Source organism: Aythya ferina (assembly GCF_964211825.1).
Source record: "Aythya ferina genome assembly, chromosome: 7".
NCBI classification, from domain to species: Eukaryota; Metazoa; Chordata; class Aves; order Anseriformes; family Anatidae; genus Aythya; species Aythya ferina.
This window is the reverse complement of record NC_140302.1, coordinates 6,860,025-6,884,939: the sequence shown is the minus strand read 5'-3', so window position 1 is coordinate 6,884,939 and position 24,915 is coordinate 6,860,025. Positions and strand designations below refer to the sequence as shown.

At 38.9% G+C, this 24,915-nt stretch overlaps 1 protein-coding gene and 1 long non-coding RNA gene across 14 annotated transcripts in view; one reads left to right on the top strand and one right to left on the bottom strand.

Annotated features, from left to right (window-relative positions):
* The window catches only part of PCDH15 (protocadherin related 15), an 883,259-nt gene that overhangs the window by 634,814 nt on the left and 223,530 nt on the right, over nt 1-24,915 (bottom strand). For 11 of the 13 annotated variants that reach the window (XM_084525148.1, XM_084525147.1, XM_084525146.1 and 8 more), the window contains one exon: nt 17,827-18,070. The exons of 1 other annotated variant lie outside the window; for it this stretch is intronic. The gene's annotated coding sequence lies outside the window, so the exon portion shown is untranslated. Of the gene's footprint in view, nt 1-17,826; nt 18,071-18,319; nt 18,390-24,915 lie in introns of those variants that run through there. One more of the 13 variants, XM_084525154.1, reaches the window with a different exon arrangement.
* Nucleotides 14,056-18,730, top strand: LOC311439479. Its single transcript, XR_014694744.1, has 4 exons — nt 14,056-14,090; nt 14,249-14,317; nt 17,465-17,590; nt 18,020-18,730. It is a non-coding gene; the product is annotated as an uncharacterized lncRNA (long non-coding RNA).

Here is a 24,915-nt window from a genome sequence, read left to right as displayed (position 1 = left end):
TTTTTGATCAAAAACGTCCTTTACATTTCCCACCTCATGAAAATGTAAATGTAAATGTCATGATTGTGACAAGTCATACATCTTCGTACAGAAAAAAAAACATACAACAGCATACAGACACTGATAAAAGTCATCACAAAACCTGGCTAAGATCCACAAAGATTAGGACAATGCTGATATATTTAAATATAAGTTTTGTCAGGACTCCTCCACAAGTTTCATAGCAGACCACAACTAGAAATGAAAATAAAGACATCATCTCTCCTCAGTGAGGACTCCTTCACTGGATTCCACAGCAGCTAGTACAGGAGGGTATCTGTATCTTAAAAGGAAATAGTTCAAAACAAATTGACGCAGTAACTTTTGTACTGGATGAGAAGGAGAGTTAGAGTCAACTGAGACAGAAGACATATAGACATGGCTGGAGGTTGGCAAGCAAAGCACTAGAGGAACAGGGTGACAATGACAAGGCAGAAGGCAAAAACAGCCTGAGAAGTGAGATGACATTCAGTACTCCTAACTATCACATCTTAAAGAACCTCATATTGGGCTATATAAACTGAGAATGTTATTTTCTTTATTTACAAGGATGTTAACAACAACCACAAATCAGTCTCTGTGAAATATCAGATAACACAGAGATAATCAATACAGGAAAGTCCTTAAGGAAGTAAATAATGTAATCTCAAAAGTCATATTTGAGTAGCATACAGCAAGCAAGGCACAATCCAAATACTCATTAAAAAGGGCTGCCAAATAGTGAGATAAAAACGATCCATTCTGTGCTAGGAGAGGCACAGGTGCTCCATAAAGGAAAAAACAAGGAGTACATGACTGATTGTGGAACACTAACACACATGTTAAAAAATAAACAAACTCAGACTGTGTAAGAAACAATGCTTCTTCTGGCATCACCACAGCATCTCCTGGCTTGATACAAACCTTAGTTCATTCTTTTGAATAGTGTGCTAACTTGTTAAAAGCAAGACTGAAACTTGCCTCCTCAATCCATCGTCTCTATGCACTAGTAAATGTGTTGCTTTGTGTGGGGGTCATTCCAAAGTAGCACCAGATGAGAATATTCTCCATTAATAGCATTAGTCAAAGATAACAGCACTGAGGCAGCTCTTGGGCCCTTCCAGAGCGCCAGGATCAGCACATTTCAAACTTCTGAAACAAGGTGCACATAGTTGGCACCAAGTTGCTCGCTGCCCTCTTTGCACATATATTCACGTTTGGTATTTGCAGGAAGGGCAAGTCATCCCTGGAGTCAGTACTTGCAAAGACCAGCTCTGTTTTGTATTTCTACTTGCCAAAGTACACTTCCTTCTACAAAGAAAGAACTGTTTCCCAGCCCTTTCTCCTCCCTTTGTATTACTCTCACCTACGAAGTAGTTAACAACAAATCCCATTTGCCTCCTATGCTGTTGTAACCATCCACAGAAATACCTTCTCTCAAATGGCATCTACAGTTTTTGAGAAAGACTGGTCAAACACGGACATACTCAAACTAGGAGACTGACAGTGGTCCGGAAAACCTTTTCATCATAAGAAAAGGAAATTAACCAAAAGAAACCAAAATTAGGCTGCTTTATTCTTCTAAACTGAAAAAGATAGTAAATAGGATTGCCTGTAACTATGACAAGCACATCAGTCCATTTTCTTTTTAAGAGGAATGAAATCAATTAACAAATGGGATTTCATAGTAGTTTACAGAGACAATCAAACTCAGTGGTCTCCTCCAATAATATTTCTAAGCTGTCCTGGCTGCTGTTGTTTGTGTGTTAAATAAGTCTGTTAATATTAATTAAAAGAAAAATAAAAAATCTCTTAAGTATAAAACCTTATATACATAAGGGAAAGGATACACAGTCTTACTGGACTTCCAATTATCAAATTACTATAATTGGTTCAAGGAACCTTATTATGGCCTCAGTGACACATAGTGGTAGCTCCACTGACCTTTCCAGGCAAAGGGAGGGGATGCTCCATCCCTGGCAGGTGTTCAGGACCAGGCTGGACGAGTCCCTGGACAACCTGATCTAGTGGGTGGCATCCCTGCCCACGGCAGGGGGTGGGAACCCGATGGCCTTCAAGGTCCCTTCCAACCCGAGCTGCTCCATGATTCTACGCGGGGGCTAGAAAGCAGGTTACAGAGCAGGGTGCCAGAACAGAGATCTTGGCAGGAAGCAATTATCCTGTCTTCAGAAATAAATTCTGTATCAGACTCTGACATTCAACACTTCAGTTGTTGAAGACTAAAGACTTATGCTTAGAAATGTGGAAAACACAACAACTTTATGAGTGCTCTGGAATGTTGTCAGTGTTGTGTTTTAGACAAAGAAGTGTGTGATTCTGAACAATAAACAAAAGTATCTCTGGTACATTACTTCGCTTATTTGCCATTTCAATTCAAGTACTAAAAGCTGTGTCAAGTTGAAAAAGTAATCAAACATTAACTCCTGTAAAAAGTACTTCTACGGCTCTAGTCTTGAGAGATGAGCATAAACACTGCGCACTTAAAAATTTAATCTCTACATGCAGCAGAAAACTAAATAGCAGAGCTTTCAACAGGTATTTCCTATAAGTGCAAATGCATAACTAGGACTGTTTCAGGTTGCCAGTGAATAACCAGAAGAGGGAATTAGAGCTATCCATTCCAGGTCATTACTCATGGAAGCCAGGGAAATTTCCTATTGCTAGAAAGAAACTGGTTAATGAAGAACCATCATTTTGCCCTAGGAAGCATGTACTCCAGCTATTCCTCCTGCGTTGTCAAAGAAAACTTTTTAGAACTGGAACAAAAAAATAACACTGATACATCAACATATCTTCTCTGGATTGCACAATGCATATTTATAATATTACTTGATCTCATTTGAATGTTCAGGAAATCCAGTTTCCCCAGGCTTCAAATCTGTTCCCCCTTCATTGTGCTGAACAGAAGCACAGAACTGTTTGTTCATTGCCCTGTTTATTATTAGAATGCCTGCTGCAAAGAGAAAAACATCCAGAAGACCTCCCAGCTACAATTTTGTTCTGAAGTCACAGCAATAGCAGGCAGTATTTAACACATTTGAATGTCATCAAGATAACTTGCCATAGAATAAAGAAACTAAGCGAGTAAGAGAGAGGCACTGAGACATGGATCTCCAGGCTTCTCTCCTGCACAAACAAAGGACAATTTGTTTATACTAATGTAAACCCTGTGTTGCACCCAAAGACATTATTCAACTGTGATTTTTTTCCATCAAGTTTCAACTCTGTCTTCATAAATGTTAAAATAACAAACTGAATTAGGTCTTTACTCAGCGAGAAAAGGAATTATATTTCAACAGCCATAGATGAAGCAGTGACATACCTGAATCCTGTTGCTTCTGCTCAGTAAGCTCATTACATTAGCCACAGCACACCTTTAACCTCAGGGCTTGCTAAAATGTCTTTTAAAAATTTTTTTAGAACATTTTTCTTCTTACTTTCTCATTTTTCTAAAATCATCAAAGGGAACACTTCTCCAAAAAAAGAAATTGCGCACGCCATTTTTTGGCTTCCCTCCTCTGTACAGAGAAACTTAGACCTCAAAAGCCTGCATAAAAGATAAGCTTCAAGTTTCAATTCTTTGTAAAGGAATAGAGTAGGTGACCTCAAGAAACCACAGGTTTTCCTCTTCCTGTCGAAAAGAGGAAAAAAATTCATTTCTGTAGCTACCATCAAATTAAAACAAAAACAAAACAAACAAACAAACAAACAAAAACAAAAACAAACAAACAAAAAAAAAAAAAAAAAAAAAACAAAAAAAAACAGAAAAACACAAAGCCTTGTGAGCTGAAACATCAGAAATTCAGAGATGAGAAATATCATTTGCCCTGTACATCTACCAACAATAGCCTCACTTCAGCAGATTACAAAAATACATCAGTCATTTATTTTGAGTGAATAACACTCACAGAATGATGACTAACAAAGTAAGTGAGGGCAATGAGCGAACTAAATTGGATCAATTATGTGCCAAGAATTGCCAAGCTTAAAGGGCTGATAATCAACAACTGCAGGCAGAATTGATGGGAACACAAGTGCTAGGTGTTCAATGCAACTTAAGAAGATCAAACATTACTTTCCATATTGTTTGAAGTCAAGAATCTCAACAAGAAAAAAGTATAGGTAGTTCCAAGAAGAGTCATAACAATACAGTCAGGTGACAAAAGGTGCTCCATCTACTGTGGAGGTCGTATTTTGGAGAAAAAATGACAACCAAAAATCAAGCGTGACATCACACGTTATAAAGCTGCTCAACTGATGCTTTGTCCTTAATTAATAGCTTCATTACAGAACACAAGCTAGTAGGAACAAATAATAGCACACATATCCCTGGAAGGATGGCTTGAAAGAAATGAGAAGAGAAGGCTCCAGGAGACGTCAGCGGCCTGCCCGTGCCTAAAAGGGGCTGCAGAAAAGCTGGGGAGGGACTCTGTATCAGGGGCGTAGGGATAGGACAAGGGGTGATGGTTATAAACTAAAACAGAGGAGATTTATGTTAGATATGAGGAAGAAATCCTTCCCTCTGAGGGCAGTGAGGCCCTGTCCCAGGCTGCCCCAAGGAACTGTGGGTGCCCCATCCCTGGCAGTGCCCAAGGCCAGGCTGGATGGGGCTGGGTGCAGGGGGCCCTGCCCATTCCATGGCAATGATCCCAACTGAAGCACCTAAACACGAATAAATACACAGATTTTATTTTTTTTAAGTAACTCTTTTACTGAAGTTTTAATACTTTCTTTCTTTCTTTCTTTAGGTTAATTCAGATTTAATTCAGTCATAAGTGATTGTTTAAGCACACATGCCCTTGCACCATATGCAAAAATGCTTGCATATTAAATTCTACCTTTAAAGCTGAAGCCATCCCAGCCTGTAATGCACTAAAACTATGCTCAAGCACGTTACATTCATTAGAAGATTAAAACATGTCTTATTTATTCCTTTTATATTGAAACATTCAAAACAAGGTAAATTGAAAGAAACAAAATTCTAATGGCTAGCCATGAAAATAACCAGATATTTGAATGCTACAAATATCAAGTGATTTTGACCTTAAATAAAGGTAAGGCTGCCAACTGCTGATGATTTATATCATCATAATTGAACGAAATTGAAATTTATATCATCTGAATTGACAGAAATAAAAGACAGTCAGAAGGACAGAAAGAAGCAACCAGGCTAAGACTAGAAAAATCTGGTTTGGGCAGAAGTTTCTCGTGGGAGAAAGGACAAACCTAATGCTCAGCCCAACGTTATGTTTTACATGTAAACACACTTGCAAGTCCCTGTTCTGTGTATTTCCAGGGTTTGGAACAGTTCGCCTTAGGAGCCATGCTGTATAGAAACATACGCCCTGAGATTACAGCCCTGTGTGTTTTCAGTAATTTTCAGTGAATCGGTGCAGGCTAGAAAATGAATCAAATCTGTATGCCTTATCTGTAATGTACAAATTCTGGTTGACTATTTTTATAAATTGGGTATTCCAATTCATTTCATTAACCAAGGATTTCATTTGTAACAGCACGTCAACGTAAAGGAATGCAAGCAGAATTGGTTGGATACCAGAAGAAATCTGGCATGGTTGCATGTCTCACTTCATCTTCTTGGACTGTTCACTGAAAAATTAATGTGCCCATAACCACCTTTGATGATTATAAAGATGTCATTTACTTGGTCTAAAACAGATGTCAGAATATACATTGTCTTGATGACAGCAATAAAGAAATCAAAAAAAAAAAAAAGCATTTCAGTAAAAAAAAAAAAAAAAAAAAGTGATGAAAATTGCTATGAAATTCCCATTACTTCTGGACTTCTGATAAAAATCATGACCTTGGCAATCAGCATATCTGACCCAGAAGCAACTGAAGTATTAACTAGGCCAATAGCAAAAAGAAATTGGCACTAATATCAACAGGAAATCATCAAGAAAAGTACTGCAGACTGGATTGTATTTACCGATTAACCCCACAAAAGTGGCATGTGATGCAACCTAGACTTCTAAAGCCTTAAAGAAATTTGGCAGGGACAATCTAAGGTTTGTTCTTAGCAATACCTCCATATGCAGTGCTGTGTGCTGCATGCTGTGTTACAGTTTTAAGGAAGGAAACTTCTGAACAGCATATTAGAGAGCCACAGTGCCCCCTTTTATTAACAGGGGTATGAATCAGGGTCAAAATTAATCCCCTGCCCTGCTTTAGCTACAGTGCTGGTTTCTTCCCACCTGTGTATGTGCCTTAGTGCTACAGGGCATGACGATGTACACGTTTGTGTTCTCTCTGACCTCTCTACTGCTTTATTTTCCAATTTAGACATGAATTTTGTAGTCTCTAAAACCACCCATCTCTAGAAGATACTACAGCATGCTAACTACTTGCAGATTCTCCTGTGTGTAGCAGCTCATGACTAGTTCCAACAACACAAATCATGTTTGTGCTTTTTTTCCCCCCCACCACTATTACTATTTTCCCTATTCTTACCATGATATCCTCCTCTAAAAACAGGTGCAGACCTTCAGGCTCTTGCCTCCAAGGTACTTGGTCTGCATATATGAAAGGTCACTTTTTTCCGTAAAATACAAACTGCATATATCCCCTCATGGAGCAGAGCCTAGCGTGAGCAAAGCACGAAAGGGTCTCACTACCACAACACTGTCCACAAAACTTTCCAAATCTGACAGCCACATTTGTGACAGACAAAATGAGACTTCTCTTGGACATGGACTCAACACAGAAGGAAAAAGAAACAGAAGCAGTAAGTTACTGAAAAACCTCTTTTGAATTCAAGCATATAGTTACAAACTGTACATCACAAAGTCTCTTCTGTACCTGAACCTTTTTGCCTGTATACTGTAAAGCTGTGCACAATCACAGATACCACAACAAAGCAACAATTCTGGTGTAAACACAAAGGTAACAATCCACAAAAGGTTTCTGAGGTTGTTATTACTGGTTTATTTATTACTCCTAACTGTATTCTACTTCAGTTTTTTGTAGGATACTGGGAATCGTTGTCGTTGGCACTAGCATATATTTTTCTTGCATGGTCAGAGGTAATAGAAAGGATTTTGTGTACTGCTTTCTTGCCAACAGCATCAGACCTAACTATGCTACCCCATGAATATGCCAGAGAAATATGCTTAGAGAAATCAACTTTAAAGATGGACAAGACATAAGCCCTACAACAAAATGTATATACATGAAACATGCATATCCACATACACATAGATACTAACTAATGGCTCTTCACAAACTGGAATTCAGGCTCAAAACATAAGAAAGGAGGCATCCACCACCTAGTACTGCTCCTGCACTGCCAGAATCTAACACATTCATTAAATAACATTTTCTTCTTCAATTCATACCATTAAAAGAAAGGAATGTACCACATGTATAACTTCTCTCTACATCAATACCAAGACCACTAAATAAAGACCCGTTCTTCCCATGTTACAGAAGACTGAGGCACCACAGATACCTGAGAAAACTGCTCATTAGAAAATAAAGTTGATGCTGGAGCTGGGAACAGGAAGCAGTGGTCGAACCTCAATTCAAGCATATCCCATGTTGAGGAGGGATGAACTGGGAAATAAGAAATCCGTGTTTGTACTTGTGATCAATTATGGATGAGTAATATAATAATGCTTTGTGATAACACACTAACAAGTTGAATTGTTAAGTTTACCCACGTATCAGACTTTCACACCCTTGTCCAGCTTTCTAACAACTAAGCAGAAGTTATCAATGGACATACAGTAGGCATTACAGCTGGCCCACAAGAAACCAGTCAATCACCTGCACATATTTTATGCATATAAAAGCAATTTAGGACTGTTTCATTTTCCTGCCTCATCCTTTTACACATTGCCTCTCATTTCCAAACTTGATCCCGTGGGGAGGCATGCATATGTGACTCCTGGACTACTGAGCCAACTCCAAGGCTCAAGAAGGTGGCAACTGTCCCTTGGTCTGCAGGTGACCCAGCACTTTTCTTGGCTTGGTTAGGAGCTCTGGCCTCTCTGCCACAGGCCTAGTGAAGTCCTAGAAGTTTGTAAGTAACAAGAAATTGAAGACATTTTTATTTAAAAAAAAAAAAAAAAAAAAAGGAAAAAAAAAGATTTCTGAAATATGAGTGACCTATTGTCTCACTTTTAAAGGAGCAGCCTTCGGTGGGGAGGCAGTTTTTTTAAAACACACAGACAGACAGCCTGTAACTCAAGCTATGTCTGGGTACAAGCTTTTTATCAGACAATGAAGGTTACATGCAGCAAACTCGGCTCCCCAAAGTAAAGTGACAAAGAGATTTAGGTTGATGTTCTCAAAGTCAGAGGTTTGTACAAGATCAGGGAACAGACACTTGCTGTATATGAATGAAGAGACATCAAACATATAGTCCTTATCCAGTCAGACAAGGTATCTTATAAAAGCCTCAAAGGTTTTTCAGAATGAATGCTTTCCATTTCACCCTGCTTGTGAAATAGAGCATTGCTAAACAAACAGAACCATGTACAGGACTGTTCTTATTCAGAATGATTTCAATGGCTAATTTGTCTTTGGAAAGTTGTAACACAATGTTTACTGATACAGGCCCTTTGCAAATAAAAGCCCTTTTTTCACAGCACAACACTACACCAACTGACTGAAACACAGCATTCAGAATCAGCATTGATGTGCATTTCTGAAACATTTGATACCATCCCTCGGTTAAATATTCCCATGCAAGAAATGTATCTGTTCTTCCTGGCAATACAGCAGGAAAGCTGTAAGGACAGCAGCGGGATTTATGCCCTTATTGCACATCCTAGGTATTTCTAACACTGACATTCTGCTTCCATTGAAATGCAGGGGAAAAAATGTCACACCTTAAGCAGACATTGTCTTTCTGGTACACTACGAGAGCTCTGAGGTGTACAGTTAAATTGCCTTATTTACAGAATTAATATGTTTTAAATGTTTTCGATTCCTTTTACTTCCTTAAGGAAGTGAAAGTGGTGATATGGGTGTGCCAATGCTAAACTGGACAAAGAGTATGCCCTGGCACAAAGATTTCATCCCAAATTGCCCTGAAACATTTACTGTGAGGCTTCCCACCACTCAGGCTGGGAAGGAAAGACTGGCACTGAAACTAAACCAACCTGAAATGCATCCACTTCCTTCTAAATATAATGAACAGCTCAAAAAACTTCTGACAAGATGATATTTAGGCCCATGAGCAGCACAGAAGTTGAAGGTTAAGAAAAAGCAAAAACCTTCCCAGTGCACCTGCATGAAGCCTCGCTGTGCGGCACATCCCTCCATGGGTGCAGTGCCCTCCGTGGCAGCCGTAACCACGGCTCGGCACCCTTCCCTCCTGGGCACCATGCACCCGACAGCTTGAAGGGAACATTGGCCTTGATATAAGCCCCTAGAAAAAGATCTGGATTCTCAGCACCTACAACAATGTACAGAATTCACAATTTCTGGGATGAATTGGAAAAACAACCTGATGCAGGTCATTTCAATCAATTTACAAAAAATGATCAATTTACAATAAATCAATTTACCAAATAGATTTGAAATGCCTTCTCAATATTTTCCATTAAAAAAAAAAAAAAAAAAAAAAAGTTTTCTATACTAAAAAAGTTTCTGTAAGAAAAGAGCTGGAAAGAAAAGATTTAGGAACCTACCTAGGAGCAAAAATCATGGATGGTAACATCTAAAAATGCCTGTAATAAGGAGTATTTTCTCTCCAGAAACTTTGCCATGCAAACCTGTCCTTTCTGTGTTTGTGGGCAGCGTGTGTGGCTGGCCAGCCCCCTGCCAAAACTCTCACAGAACAGACTGCTCAGTTCATAGAAGGGAGCAGAGCAGAGAATGAAGAGTTTGTTTCCTCCAACACACAACACTTCCAAACACCACCACCCAAAAGGCAATTTGCGAACAGCTGATACTAACACCAGCAAAGGATTTATTGTTTTCCTTAGCCACAATGTCATATCAGTAATGTGGTATAAAGTAATCAACAAGATTAATTCATCCAGCAATGCAGAAGTTTAACCTCTAAGGAGTAGGCAATCCTGGTTTTGGGGGTTGTTGTTGGCATTGTTTTTGTGTTGTGTGTGTGTGTGTGTTTTTGATGTCAAACAACAGAGCATAATCCTGATTCTACAAGTCTAAATGAGATGAATGACATTTTCTAAATGAGAGCGACTTCCCTGTTGTTCAGGAGAATCAATCTACCTCTGTAAGCTTCAGATTACCTTCAGGTGTATGTCAAACTGCAAACACCAGCCTGACATTTAGGATAAACACAAGGAAGGCAAAAGCACTCCTCTTCAGACATATGGCTACAGTGAATATGCACAGAGGTAAGAATCCACATCAATCAAAACTTTTTTTTTTAAATAAACTGCAAAATAGGTAGAAAAGATAATTTTATCTTAAGCCTTCATCCATGGATCTTGAATCATCTAGTTAGCTCATCCTATTTAAGCTGTCACACCAAAAAATATTACATGCCAATCCATCTTTTAAGGAATTTATTTAAGAAAAACATACACACGTACTTCCTCCTGAGATTCCTAACAGGCTTCATGAAATGTTTGCCCTCCTGCTACTCAGGCAGATCCTATGGCAATAGCAGCATAATGCAAAGAATGAAAAGGGCCGTGCTGGACCCCATGTGAAGAGCTGAGCCAGTGCCTCACCTCTGGTCTTGTGGAAAGCACAAGCCAGGTGAGAGGAACACCAACAAAGAAAATCCCCTTGAAGATTTCTCCGTGTTCAACCATTTCCTCATCAGGCATGCCTCAAGCTATCTCCCCCTCAGTTACTCACCAACTTCGAATGGATTTCTGCTCAAAACCACCCCTGCTCTTTCCTTCAGTCTGTGTGAACTTCCAGCACCCACAGCATCTCCCCAAACCCCAGTGGGGTGAAGATCCACCTCTCCTGTTTGCATTGAGCCCCATCTCCTGCAAGCTTCACCTGAGGTCACCCGGTTCTTCATCTCTAAGCAGCCATCAGTAACTGATTCCTACCAACCCTCCTCATGAAGCTTCTAAAATTTATTGATTGACATTTAACATGTTACTAGCAAATCACCCTTGTGTTTCCCAGCCCAAAGTGTCCCACCCTCCTCACATATCTCTCAGACAAAAGATCTTGCACACTTGTGTCTGGCTTATTGCCGTTCCCCACGCTGTTTCCACCCACCCACACTTCACATGGACAAGCATGGCACACAGCATTCAATGAAAGGGTGAGACAGCACTGGCAGCGATGCTCTGTCCTGCTTTCAACTCCTCTTGAATAATTCCTAACATTTAAGTTGATGTTTCGCTGCTGATAAATACTGACTGGATATTTTTTATGGTAATATCCACTGTAACTTCAAACTCTTGTTCCCAAATGGTAACAATCAATTCAGAGATGAAGGCAGAATTATTTTTCTCCCCATGGACATCCTTTCCATTTATTTATACAATTTAATCTGTCATTTCAATGGCAGTCACTTTCATAAGGTCTTCTCCAGCTCCTCCTTGCCAGCTCATATCTTTAGTACCCGCTAAACAATTCACTAGCATCAGTATATTTTCTGATCCCACATGCAAACATTTTTTCTAGGTCATTTAATGTTCCTATAATGAACATCAGAGATCCTGGTGGTATGCCAATGGAGAATTCCTTCGTCTCCAAGAACTGACTGTAGACTCTCAATCCTTGTCCTTGTATCTAATCAATTATTTGTTGGCACAAGGATTTCCCTTAGTCCTGGCTGCCTAGTTCCGTTAAAACACACTGGTGAGGATTTTGGCCAAAGGGTCTTGATACATAAGATCCTTCTCAACAACTACCACCACCTGCTGCCCATTACCCATCTCAAACAAGAGCATCCACACAGTCACTGGTCCTCACAGGGACAAATACACATAACAATACCTGGTAAAGCTGTATGACTGTGCTCTACAACATTAAAATATTGTGGTGTTTAGTCTCTGAAAGTCTTCCGAAGCAAGATTTTTTGTACATTTTACCCTAAATCAGTGCAGAATGAAGTTACTCATTTTCTCAGGAAGTTTGCTAATGGATATCCTCACAGAACACTTTGATTACTTCTAAGAGCCATCACGTACAGTTCAAAGCTTACATATGAAATGTTTCACAAATTACAAAACTTGTCACTCCATAAGCTTAGGGTACATTGCTTTTGAGTTTTCTTTTTTTTGTTTGTTTTGTTGTGTTTTTTTGTTTGTTTGTTTGTTTTTTGTTTTTTTTTTTTTTTAACCTAATTTTTATCACTTAACACCTACTGACTTTGAATTAGATAAAAACACACCCCTATAAACACACCACTATGGATGACCTGTAGTGTCTGCAAAAGGTGTAGGCTACTACATCTGTTGACCTTTTACAGGCCATAAGGGACCAAGAAGAAACATTTTCTAATCTGTTTGGGCAACTTCAGAAAGACATACAAATCTTCATGATATATTGCCTTCCACAAAAACCTCTCTGCCTTGAAATAAGCCAAAACCAACCAAACAAAATCAAGGGCCATCAGGTTGCCCTCCCCTTCCTGCCAGTGCCTAAAGGGGGCTGTAGGACAGCTGGAGAGGGACTGACTCTTTGTCAGAGGGTGTAGAGACAGGAAAAGAAGGAATGGCTTTGAACTAGAAGAGGGGAGGGTTAGATTAGACATTAAGAAGAAATTCTTCCCTCTGAGGGCACTGAGGCCCTGTCCCAGGCTGCCCCAAGGAGCTGTGGGTGTCCCATCACTGGCAGTGCCCAAGGCCAGGCTGGATGGGGCTGGGGGGGCTTTAAGGGCCCTTCTACCCCAAACTGTGCTGTGACCCTGTGCTTGTATCATATATATATATATATATTTATATATGTACACAGAGAGCACATGCATGTAAGTTATGTGTGATTACACCAACTTAAATCAACAGGCAATAAACACTGAACCTCAGATTACTTTCAAGTGGAGAAATAGACTACCAGGTTTATTGAACAGTGGTTATAAACCAACACTACACAGGCAATTTTGTCATTGCATATTCCATCACAATCCAACTTTTTGATTACCAAACCTCTTGAGCTGTTTTCAGTTCTACATTTTAACTTTCATGCCTTGCATGATAAGAAGTGCCATTCAAAGGAAAACAAGAAAATCCCTTCATGGCAGGCCAGGTCACAGTGAGCACGATTACTATCAGTTAATATACAGTCAGTCTCTTTCTGTAACAGTTTTCTTGTGCTAAACGCAACATTTCTTCTGTTGATAAAAATGGGTAAATCATTGTCTCTCCTCCAGCAAGAGCCTTATTTCAAGATAACAGAACAAACATTTGTTTTTGATATTTTAGATATCACACAGGAGACTGGAAACTTCACAGCAATCAGCATATAATCTCTTTTCATGCAAATAACATGCTAAATCCATTATTTAAACATTACATCTGCTTAAATAGAAGTAGGATGTAACATTTCCTGCAGCCCATTAATTTTACATATGCAAAAGGACTATATTGTCAAAACAACTCATCCGCATGTACACTTGTGAGCATGGATGCACGTATATATATATGTGTATGTACATCACACAGAAAGACCTACTTTTCTCACCTTTCACAGTACAACTCATGAAAAACCTGTGGACTTAAAAATTATCACCATAAAGACTGAGTTGCTGAGACTGTCAACACTGGCTGTTTCAGACTGGGTAACAGTTGCTAATTTTCAGCTGCCTGCAACACAAAACAATCCTTCAAACAGCTGAAAGATGAAGTCTCTATCTGTTTTTATAATGCTGTCTTATCTGGTTATACCTTACTGCATTTTTTTTTAAATGTGCAATACAGCAAGCTTCCTTAGAGAAAAGGTAACGCCTTTTTCTCCATACACAAAATAACCAAAAAATACTTTCCCACCCCTACAGTGACTTCATTAAATCAATGTTCCCTTTCTCAATGAAGCAAATTATAATCAATCCACAGCTGGCAGTGTTTAGCTAATAGTATAATTTTGGGTTGAGTGGCCCTGGTCACCAGCTCTTTCACCACCCCTCTCTTTTTCTGAAGCAGGTTTTTATTATATTCTTATATTATCTAAGGGAGCAATAAATAGGATCCACTAAATAAATTTGCTTGAGACATTTATATGAAATTTGAAAGTTTAATGTAACTGCCAAAAGCTTCTGGAGTGCTGGCAGAATTAATCTTAATACTCATTACATTTATAGATTCAAATCAAGCCTGCGGACGTCAGCATAGGTGCCACTGCTAAGAAATAAGAAGTTTCCAGGAAATCTGTAAGTAAATTTAAAGTGGTTGCCAGCTTTGGAGAGGGAAGATTTAAAAAATGATGTGATGGATGTGATCTGTATGCCAGGAGATGCAGCACTAAACACACTTCTTGCTATAATTTTGGTGATGTTTTCTCCAATACAGGTTTTTATAACACAACAGAATTAGAGATTAAGCTACATACCTCAAGCCTGGACTTTTATTTATTAATTTATTTTTAATTAGAGGTTGCAATTCACTGGACAGCCAACTCCAGCTGTGAGATCATTCCACACCTGATAAGCAGGAAGAGCCTAATTCTGCTGCAGTTCCTGCCCTCGAGTGTAAGCAGTGGCTTTAATTTGGGGGATGGAGGAACATAGGGAGTGAGTTCTGGAGTACATTTATTACATTTGGTAGAGTGCACCTGAGCTTAAAAAACATGTGGAAAGTAGTGAAAAATAATGAAAGTAACATTAAACAACACAACCACAGAACTATCCACTTTACTACCCACCCCACAGCTGAGCCAGACTGTGGAGGACAAGAGAGGCACTTCTTGGGATACACATCTTGTGGAAGTGTTACCTGAAGACAAAGCCAGACACCTGAGCTGGAGTCTGCTCCACACTGTCTTCTTTATCTATAAATACAGTAACAGGAAGTATTTGCCAACTGCGGCTTGCAATTAGAGCCAGAAAGAGAGCAAGAAGATAGGAAGAGAGCAAGAGAGCTCATGGTATCCACTAACACAAGGGATGTATAAAATCAAAGAAAAAGCAACCATAGGTCGAACATTGTGTTATATCTGAGTTTCAGTATTTCTGCCACCATTACAATGACAATTTATCCAAGTCACTCTAGAAATGACAGGCCTGTATGCACCAAGTCAGCACCAAGTTTTCCCACCAATGAAACATGAACTTCATTTATCCATGACAGATGCTAACTTGAAACTGTTGTTGAACTACAATATAAATGCAAACATAAGGAGCAGGTGAAAGAACAAGTTATGGGAAGGGTGAAAATGGAATTACTTTGCTGCATATAATTCCACCTAGAAACCTCCCTTGCAGCACAATTACTAACTACAGATAATGCAACACTACGATCCATCTGGAATTTGAAAACAATAAGGTTAAGCATGGCACAATAAAAAAAAGCTTTTTTTTTCTGACTGAAAATGCAACTGGCTGAAGTAACTTAAAATTCACAGAAAATCTCCTGCTTAGCTGGGTAGGAAGTTGAGGTGACAAATGACGAATCAGGCTTTTTTCCTTTTTTTTTTTTTTAATTTAAAAAAATAAAGAACATAAAGGGGGTCACCACCCTTAGAACATAATAACGACAGAAAGGACAAAAAACAAAAGACAAAATAACATAATTTATAGAGGAAGATATAACTACTAAGACATGATTTCTGTAATCTTATCTCTTTGCTCTCAGTTGGCAGTTAAGGACTAAGACCTCCTCTCTCAATAAAGCGTTTAGAGTGTTATCAGTTAGTACATGCTGCCTACAAATACAAATTCTGAGAAGTTGAGTCTTAGCTCCTAAAACACACGTCTGAAGACTAGAGCACTCTCCCTTGACTACCTGGTTTTGATTGCCTGAACAGATCTGCTATTTATTATCTACAAATAAAGACAGCAGAATACCAAACTGAGCAACTGGTGACAAAATAATTCTGATAAAGTTCTCATTGTTCTGTTTTTGTTTTTGTTTGTTGTTTGTTTTTTACAGAAGCTTGTAAGAATGGCTACCTCTTTGTAAAAGAATACAGAACAACCTGTTAAATTGACTGGGATGGTTCATATTTTAGAAATTGTTGATACTTAATGTTTAACAAAACATATACATGTATGTGTGTGTGTATGTATATATATATATACACATATATATACATATATATATAAGTTCACCATTTCTGAATGTTCTGCCTTAAAATTCAATTTATAACAGGAAAAAATGAATTAAAAAACATGATACCTTCTCAGAATTCTTTGAAGTTTGAAAATTTGCCCAAGAGATTATAATTTAGCTTTATTCTAGACAGTCTTTGCAGAATTACTTTAAATGCAAAATATTAATTGTGTTTCATCCAAAAAAAAAAAAAAGGTATTTATTACCCAAGTAATACCTAGAATGTTAACCTGGCAGACAACAGGATCAACTTGTTAAATTTTATATACAAGCTCTCTGTAATTCATGATGCTGAAGTGTTGCAGCTCTACTCCTGCCATAAATCAGTCACGGTTTTCCACTAACATGTTGTTTTACTACCCTTTGTAACTGAAAGCACAAAGTAGAATCATAAAATATGCAGTGTTTCTCTTGTCTATAAGCTAGACTGAACATGTTCATTGGACGCAACTGGGAATGATACCCGTGACTGCACTAAAAGATTACTTTTCATTAAAAAAGTCTGCCTTCGTGTTATCAATTGTTTGTAAAAACAAACAGTCAACCTCAGATATATTCATATATCCCACACAGAAACAAAAGCATTGAAGTTAATTAAGCACATTGATCAGCAGGGGAAATAGATATGAATATAGCAATCCCGTGCACTGGAATTAATTACATCAAGTTTCTGACCATACCACATATAAAGCTCAGGATGTACTAATGAGATTATCAAGAACACAAACTGTAAATCTCGTATAACATTCAATATCACACATTCCCCACAGAGCAGCATTAGCAGCCTTTCAGGCAACCACATCACAAGCACATATTTAGATGTCACATTCAGAAAATTACTTCACCCTTAAACATGAAACACCCACCTTTTCTCAGTGGTTGCAGAACAAGCTTATGTTACCAGTGAAACACGGAAATAGGCTCAGATTTCTGAATGGTGCCATTCCTAACACTTTGTTTTTACCTGGTATGCTTCTCTGCCCTTTTCTCTCTCCCCTTCAGCAGGCTGTGCTCTCCTCCACCATTTCCCCATTTAAAGCACAACAGAGAACACCCTAATGCACATATGACAATCCACACACTCTTATTTGTTTCTGTCTGAATTATTTCCTTAATAGGTCCTTCCTCACCTCTGATTACCATGATTACTGTGATTTTATTCACCAAAATTTAAATCGTATTTTTTTCAAAAATATTTAAAGTCAAAAATTTTTACTCCTTGTTTCTACTCTGTGTTTGTCTGATTTCAGCCTCCTACCAAGGATCCTGCTATGCTCCTTTCTGCATTACTCAAGTCTGCTTTCTTACTCAAGTTCTGCCTTCAAGCATTTTGTTCAGTCTACACACTTCTTCGGTTCCGGTCACTGAAGTGTCAGGTAAGAGTCATCTCCATGGACATTTTTAGTCCAAGGACATCCAATCACTGGGATGGCCCTAAAATCAAATTCTAAGCAAACTGGTCAAACTACAGCCAATTAGTGTGAGTGCTTCTCCTGACAACTTTTGTAAAGATAGATATTAAAGACAAATAACCAATCTTTTAAAAAAGTGTCTTCCCTGAGAATCTGTAACAGTTAAAAAAAAATAAATCAAAGAACGCAGGAAAACTCACCTTTCGATCCTGGATGGATACGGTCTCTTAAAAGTCTCCAGCTTAACGTACTACATCCTTTCTGCTTTTCTGAGCAATCTTTTTCTTCTGTAACTTCCTGTCTTCTGGCTTGCTAGCTTCACTTTATTCTATGTACGTGCAAAGGAACCCAAGATGTTATCCAGAGCTGCTCACTTCTACTCTGTCTCCACAGTGTTCACGTCACTTGTAGCACCGAAGCTGCTGAGAAGCCAATGCATCAGCTCTGTGAAAGAGAAAGTCAAAATAAACCAGGGCATGCAGACCCAGCACTGGGTGATCAGCTTCATAGATCCTGATCATGATGCCAGAGTGAAAATAAAACACGGAAGGCTGCAATGATCAAGCACAGCAGTTTGGAGGTGCTAATGAAAAAATAACACAGCCTGTGAATACAGGTCACAAGCATGAAAACCTTCAGAAAATAAAAGAAGGAAGAAAAAAAAAAAAAAGAAGAGAAAGCAGGATCTGATACCAGATAAGCAATTGCAGAGGGTACGCTGGATACAGAGCGCAGAACTTGTTAGCCTGAATGATACCAAGGGATGTGCCTTGTGAGACGATCAATACTCAAAGGCTCAAATAAAGGACTTGGTTGTCTTCCCCGCCCCCACAACCTGAAACAAATCTCCTCTACTTCTAGATATTTCACACTGCCCGCTACAAAACCTCTCACATTTCTTTCTAGAATTAAAGTTCTGCTCAGCACACTGTTTTTCAGATATGAACAAAAAAAAGCACACAGTAATTACAGCTTAAAACCCTGTGTTTCTTCAATAAACCCCAACTGATATTAAACAGATGTCCAACAGCATACATCAAAATACAGAAAACACAACTGGAAAATTTCAGAGCTGCACCATGCAGTGGGCAGGGCAGCCTTGAGCTGAGCAACAGAGAGCTGCTGTACGGGCAGGGAGAGAGGCTGGGGAGGAATTGCACCAATATATATATGTACTTATTTTTTTCTTACAGTCATTTTTTCTTAATGAAAAACAAATCGATTTGCAACACTCTTTTCATAGATAAATGAGAAAAAGCCTTGGTCTAAATAGAGAGAGAAAAAGAGATCTACACAATTCTGTGACTGAAACATCATTACACGCCTTAGCAACACAAACTACAAGGAGTTTTGCTGGTAGAGACACAGGGCAGAGCAGTAGAGCTTCTTTAACAACAGGTATTTCCTTAAACAAGTATTCAACTTCCAAGATGTTTTACATCACAAATGTGCTACAATTGCTATAAACCTTCAGTTGACACTCAGGAATATGACTTTAGTTCTTTGTCACAGCAATGAGTAAATACTCTTTGAAAATAAAAATAGAAATTAATGGTACATCCAGCAATTGCTAACTTCTGAGTACTTGAATCCCTAATAAATAAAATAAATAAAAAATTCTTTGATACACAATGCGTTTTCTTTTAATTCTTTGTACAGAATGTGTGCATACAGATACAGCCATGTATCACCTCTGTGTCAAGTGTTTTATAACTCAAAGATGGTCTCCCCAAAAACCTGCCTCTCCAAGACTTACTTCCCAAGAAGAAGAAATTCACCAATTCCCCTTCCTCTTATCAGTGCTATGAAGAAGAAAAGCCACCACAAATTGCACAGCCCCTTTCCTCCAGACAAGCACCATTTAGCCCACAGTTCCTACACCTCTCTGGCAATCTTCCACTGCTCGAGTGTGCTAACATTAATAAAATAGTTCAAGGTGAACACGAACTCTTAAAAATATGTCAAGGACTGGGGAGAAAAGGAGTATTAGAGAGGGAAAGCCATTACAGAAACGAAGAATAAAATCAAGTCAATTATGATCCTCAAATCTCAGGTCTACCAAACTGCCCTATTAAAATGGCCTGTAAGAAGGAAAACAAGCAGGGAAACAATTAGGAGAAATAGACTCCTGAGTAATTCTCCCTGAGAAAAAGGACTTGAAAGTCTCATTTAATTCAACAAAGATGAGAAATCACGCGACTTTTTCAAAGCGTACTGGGTTCTGTACACTTTTGCTACTTATACTAGTAGGCAGACAAAATTTCCTTCTGTTTTCCCCGCAAGTGTGTATACATATGTATGAGAGAAGAGAGACTGCAGCACTGCAGCTTTTGCTTGACATTTTTGTCATCTTCCCTATATTCATCCACCAAATCTCCCCCTCCAATCCATTTTTTCTTCTCCACCATCTTAAAGTAACTTTTAGCTACTGCTCACATTACACCACTGCTACATATCTCAAAAATCAAACTGAAACGCAAAAATTTAAGGATGGGAGTTGCCAAGGCCTTCAAGCAGTATGTTTTCCAGCACCTAAATTAAAGCGTACAAAATAAAATGTAGTTCAAAAATTACAAGTTATCGTTCTTACATGAAGTGAGGTACTTTATTGAGAATGGTTCCTGTGGGAAGAAGTATTCTAATATGAGCAGGAACATAAGGCACAAGCAGGAATACAAGGAACAACCTTATCCTGGTAGAGACAAATCACCCCATTAAAGCCTCGTGGCACTGGCAGGGCCCCCTGCCCCCAGCCCAGGCTGCTGCCAGCCCCATCCAGCCTGGCCTTGGGCACTGCCAGGGATGGGGCACCCACAGCTCCTCGGGGCAACCTGTAACGATGGAGCAAAGTTATACAGCGAGAGGCACAGAATCAAAAAGAGAACCTGGGGGATGGCATCCAAATGCCCCCAAAAAACAACAGCTACACAAGAAGTAACATTCCCAAGGAGCAGAATTTTCTGGCTCATTTCTTCTGTCTCCCATTTGTTCTCCACCTCAAGTGTATGTTCTGGCAGGAAACCGTCACAGAAAGCTGCTTGCATCTCGTTACTAATACATCTCCTTCACGCCAAGTCTTTTTTCTTTTTAATGAAGAATTCTTCATTAACAGAAAAATGCCAAATGATCTATTTTCCTTTAGAGGTGAGCCAAATCTGCATACTTGATTTCTTACCTAATGTGGTCCATTTATACCAACTACAGCTTCCAATTTCTCCCCACCATGACACAGGCTTCTTCTTCAGCACTGCGCCACTGCCATTTAAGTCACCAAAGAACATAAAAAGGAATATATTTGATTAATATCTGACTCACAGTAGCATTCGGTGCAACTACAGCAATGGACTGTTTTTACAATTCACCAAAGATTTGTATTTTTTAATCGATACAGCTCACGTAGTCAGAGAAGACTAGTATACTCTGGAACAATCTAGTCAATAATTGCCAAGACGATAACACTGCTGGACTGGGGGGTTCCAGAAAGGGAGAACACAGAAAGCAGCAGCCAGCAACAGCAGAGACTGAGCAGATCCTTTACGCCATTTCTTCCACTTTCTCTCCAGGCAGAGTACTGTTCCAAGGCCTGTTACACGTGAAAGTAGTCTTCATAACTTCCAGACACTTTTGAAAATAAATTGTTCTGAGAGTTTCTCAAAGCACATTGTATAACCTTTGAAGCTATGTATGTGATGCAATGGTTTAAATTCTGGCCCTAACACAGCCTGGAAAGCCTGGCCTATACTGTAAGCTTTTACAGATATCCCTTGGAAGTAATTATTTTCTTAATTGCAAACCCAAAAGATATCATAAGACAAAATACAAACACTACAAAGGCAAACCAGAGGGACAGAGAAAACAGCACAGCAGACATCAGCATGACATTGACAGAGCTCTGTAGCGTCAGCCTGACCATTTGGCTTGAAATAAGGATGCAAATAAGTGGTAGGCTGCCACTTAATTCCAGTCCTTGTCAATCTCTCCCCACGCCACTAAGGCATACATCAATGTGTGCTGTACTGAAATACATACATCTACAGATCTGTAACAGTACTGAAAAAATATTGTGGTTTTATGTTGCCTTGATGGAGGTATTAAATCAAACCATAACAATCCCATGAGCTGATGCATTTAGAAGTCATTACACAGAACAGTCTACAGTCCACTGTCTCTGGGATCTGCAGTCTTGATGCTGTTCCTCTGGGTGCAATGGGAATGCTTATAAAAAAGTTAAATGCTCCCATGTCTGCTCAATTGGTCTACGCCACAGACATATCCTCCAGATAGAGCAAATAATGCCATATCTTCTGTTCCATAATCTAGGTCTTCATGGTCTTTAAATGCCTAAGGAAAGAGGTTTTGCTCTGGAACAAAACTAAACAACTGTTGGCGTAGTAAGATATTTAAAGCAAGGGCAAAAGACTTTCAGGACTAGCCATTTTTCAACACAGACTACAACTGAAATACACACTCCCGTTTTAATCTAATTCAACCGTGCATCATGTTTTACATTATAAGATTTATTTGAAGAACACTGAAATGCCTTGCAGAATAAGCTCTGATACCCTAATGAGGAAAATTGACTGTTACTACATCCATTTTACAGCTGAACTCGCATCAAGAGTAGTGCTGCCACAAACCTCCACCAAGCAGCACAACCAGTGTGCTTCTCTTTGTGCCACCCAACGCCACAGCATTCTGCAAATCACGCCTCACAAGCCCCACGTTTTCTGCCCTGCAAACAGCAGCAAACCAAAGTTTAGCAAAAAGCACGATTACAGACACAGGATGGCTTTTATACATTTGTACAATTGTTAGTTATGTGACCTGACCTTCTGAAAAACATCACGACAAGCACAAATTAAGTTTTCAAGGACACCATAAAATGTACCGTAAGTACATTCATCCTCCTCTCGTTTCCTTGTTACATGTATTGCCTGATGGATTTGTGTTTCAGGTATAATATAAAACACTGAAGTTATATCAGGTAAAGTTTAGATGGAAATCTAGAAATCAAACTCCCCCGTTTTTATCATATTCTACTTGAAACCGAGCTTTCACATTATCACTATGCTTTATACTCCTAATGTAGTTCAGAAAACAGTTTAACCTTGATCAAAGATTAAAGAAATCTGAGTTGAAAAGAATGCAAAACCCAAAATACTGCACCTCTTCCAAGCCAAAATAATGCATGATGTTGTCTATAACACCCTTCAGCACTGAAAGTTTTCCTCCAAGCTGCAATGAAACAAAAATAAATATTGGAATTCCCTGGGAGAACGACCACACACACACGTGCCATTCATTTACCTCTACACCACTTATGCATCAAGGTCTTGTGTGCAAACTTTGAAGGCTCAGAGTCTTACTGTCAGCGCTAACAAGTACAGCCATTGAAGACTAAGAAATAGCTTCCTGAGGTTATTCCAAGGGATAAACTGGTCCTATGCAGTCTCCCATCACTCATAAACCGAGCAGAGGTACCACAGATGCCAGGCAGGGAGAAGTGAGGATGCTAGGGTTCTTTATGAGGTTGTTCTCCTTCAGCGGCAGCTCTGACTTCCACGCTCCTTACTGAGAGCAACAACACAGGGGCAAGCTATTTAAAGAGCTGAGCATTTCTAATTCTCTAAGTACCACATTTATCATATGTATTTTTGTTAATACTTGTGTTTAGTCAGATCATGGATACTTCAAAGTCAACTGGCTTAAAACAAGCAAACAAACAAACAAAAAAAACCCACACATTTTACCTCTGATATGATAAATTTGAGTTTTACTGAAAAACAATAATCAAAATATTGATTATTGAAATCGCTCTTAATCATGAGTAGAAACACACAGTTTCTCCACAGTTCTGCCTGTACGATTAATTAATGTATTCTGAGTCCATTCACCAGGTTGAGCAAATCTAAAAATACGCCAGTGCTAAGAATGATGATTTCTCTGTTTGCTCTGCAGACAGCTTTCCTGCTCGCTGTCTTCAGGGAATCCTCTGCCTGGTGCCTCCACATTTCAGATTCAAAAAGAGATTTCAAATAATTTTCTGGCAATTCTCCAGTATTAACTATGACAATATCAATTCAGCAGAGAAATGCCAGATTCCATATCGCGTCTGAGTGGGTGGGATTGACAGTACTTTGTTAATGCCAGTCCCCCTCCCCTCTTTTATTACAAATAATTTTTATATCTATTTTCCTAACAAAATTTGATTTTGTCAACATATCCAGTGGGCTTACAATACATCTATTGTTGCTGGAAATGTCAGTACTTCAAATGTGATTCTTGATGTAGCTCTTATAGGATATGGAGAAATAGCCAAGTAAATTTATTCTTTGTATCTAAATGTCACTTTAGGTATAAAATATATTAAATATCGTGAATAGAAGAAGTATGTGCACTGTATATCTAATGTGATGACTTGGATAGGAAACAAAATTAAATCTTTCATACAGACTACAGTATCTAAGTGGAGGATATCAGTGGCCCCTCTGTAAGTGGAAACGTACAGTGCAGATGCAAGTAATTTTACAAGATCCTTATTGTAATCATACAGCGTAGAAACATGATGAAATCAAGATGTTATAGTTTAAAATACAATACACTGAAAGCCATTATATGCCTAGCGTAATGAGTACTTTAGACAGAGACATAATCACAAAGTAAAACTTTATCTTACATCACTAATGTAAAACCTGTATTCTCATGAGACAGTTTTCAGCAAGCCTCCATCCATGTCCCTCCACAAAAGTCAGCAACGCCTCCATTTATGGAAACTGAGAAAATATTAAGGAAAATAAAGTGTCTTTGCATGTGTAAATGATTGGCTAAAAGACAGGAGAAAGAAAGTTGGAGTAAACAGTCCACGTTTTCACAGTGGAGCATTGTGGAGATATGGGGCAGGAGCTGTGCTGTCCACCAGGTTCCTAATTAAGCTGTGAAAAGAGGAAGGTGACACTCTGTGCACGATGTTAAGGTACGTAAGGCAAGTAGAGATGAGGACCACCTGCAGAGATCTGCAGATGGACCTTCCACGTCTCGGTGACTGGGAAATCAAAGTGATAGATGGAACACACCAGAAAGAAGTAACGTACTGGGGGGTGAAGGTCTTGGCTTTACACACAGAACGATGGGCTCTGAGCTGAATATCAACATGCAGGAGTAATAACGTGGGACTGCAGCTATTAGTTCTGTGACAAAATCGGCTCAGACTCCTTGACACTCACATATAAATGGCAATAATTAGAAAAGGAATACAAAACAGAGAAAATTAATTCGTCACCGTATAAAAC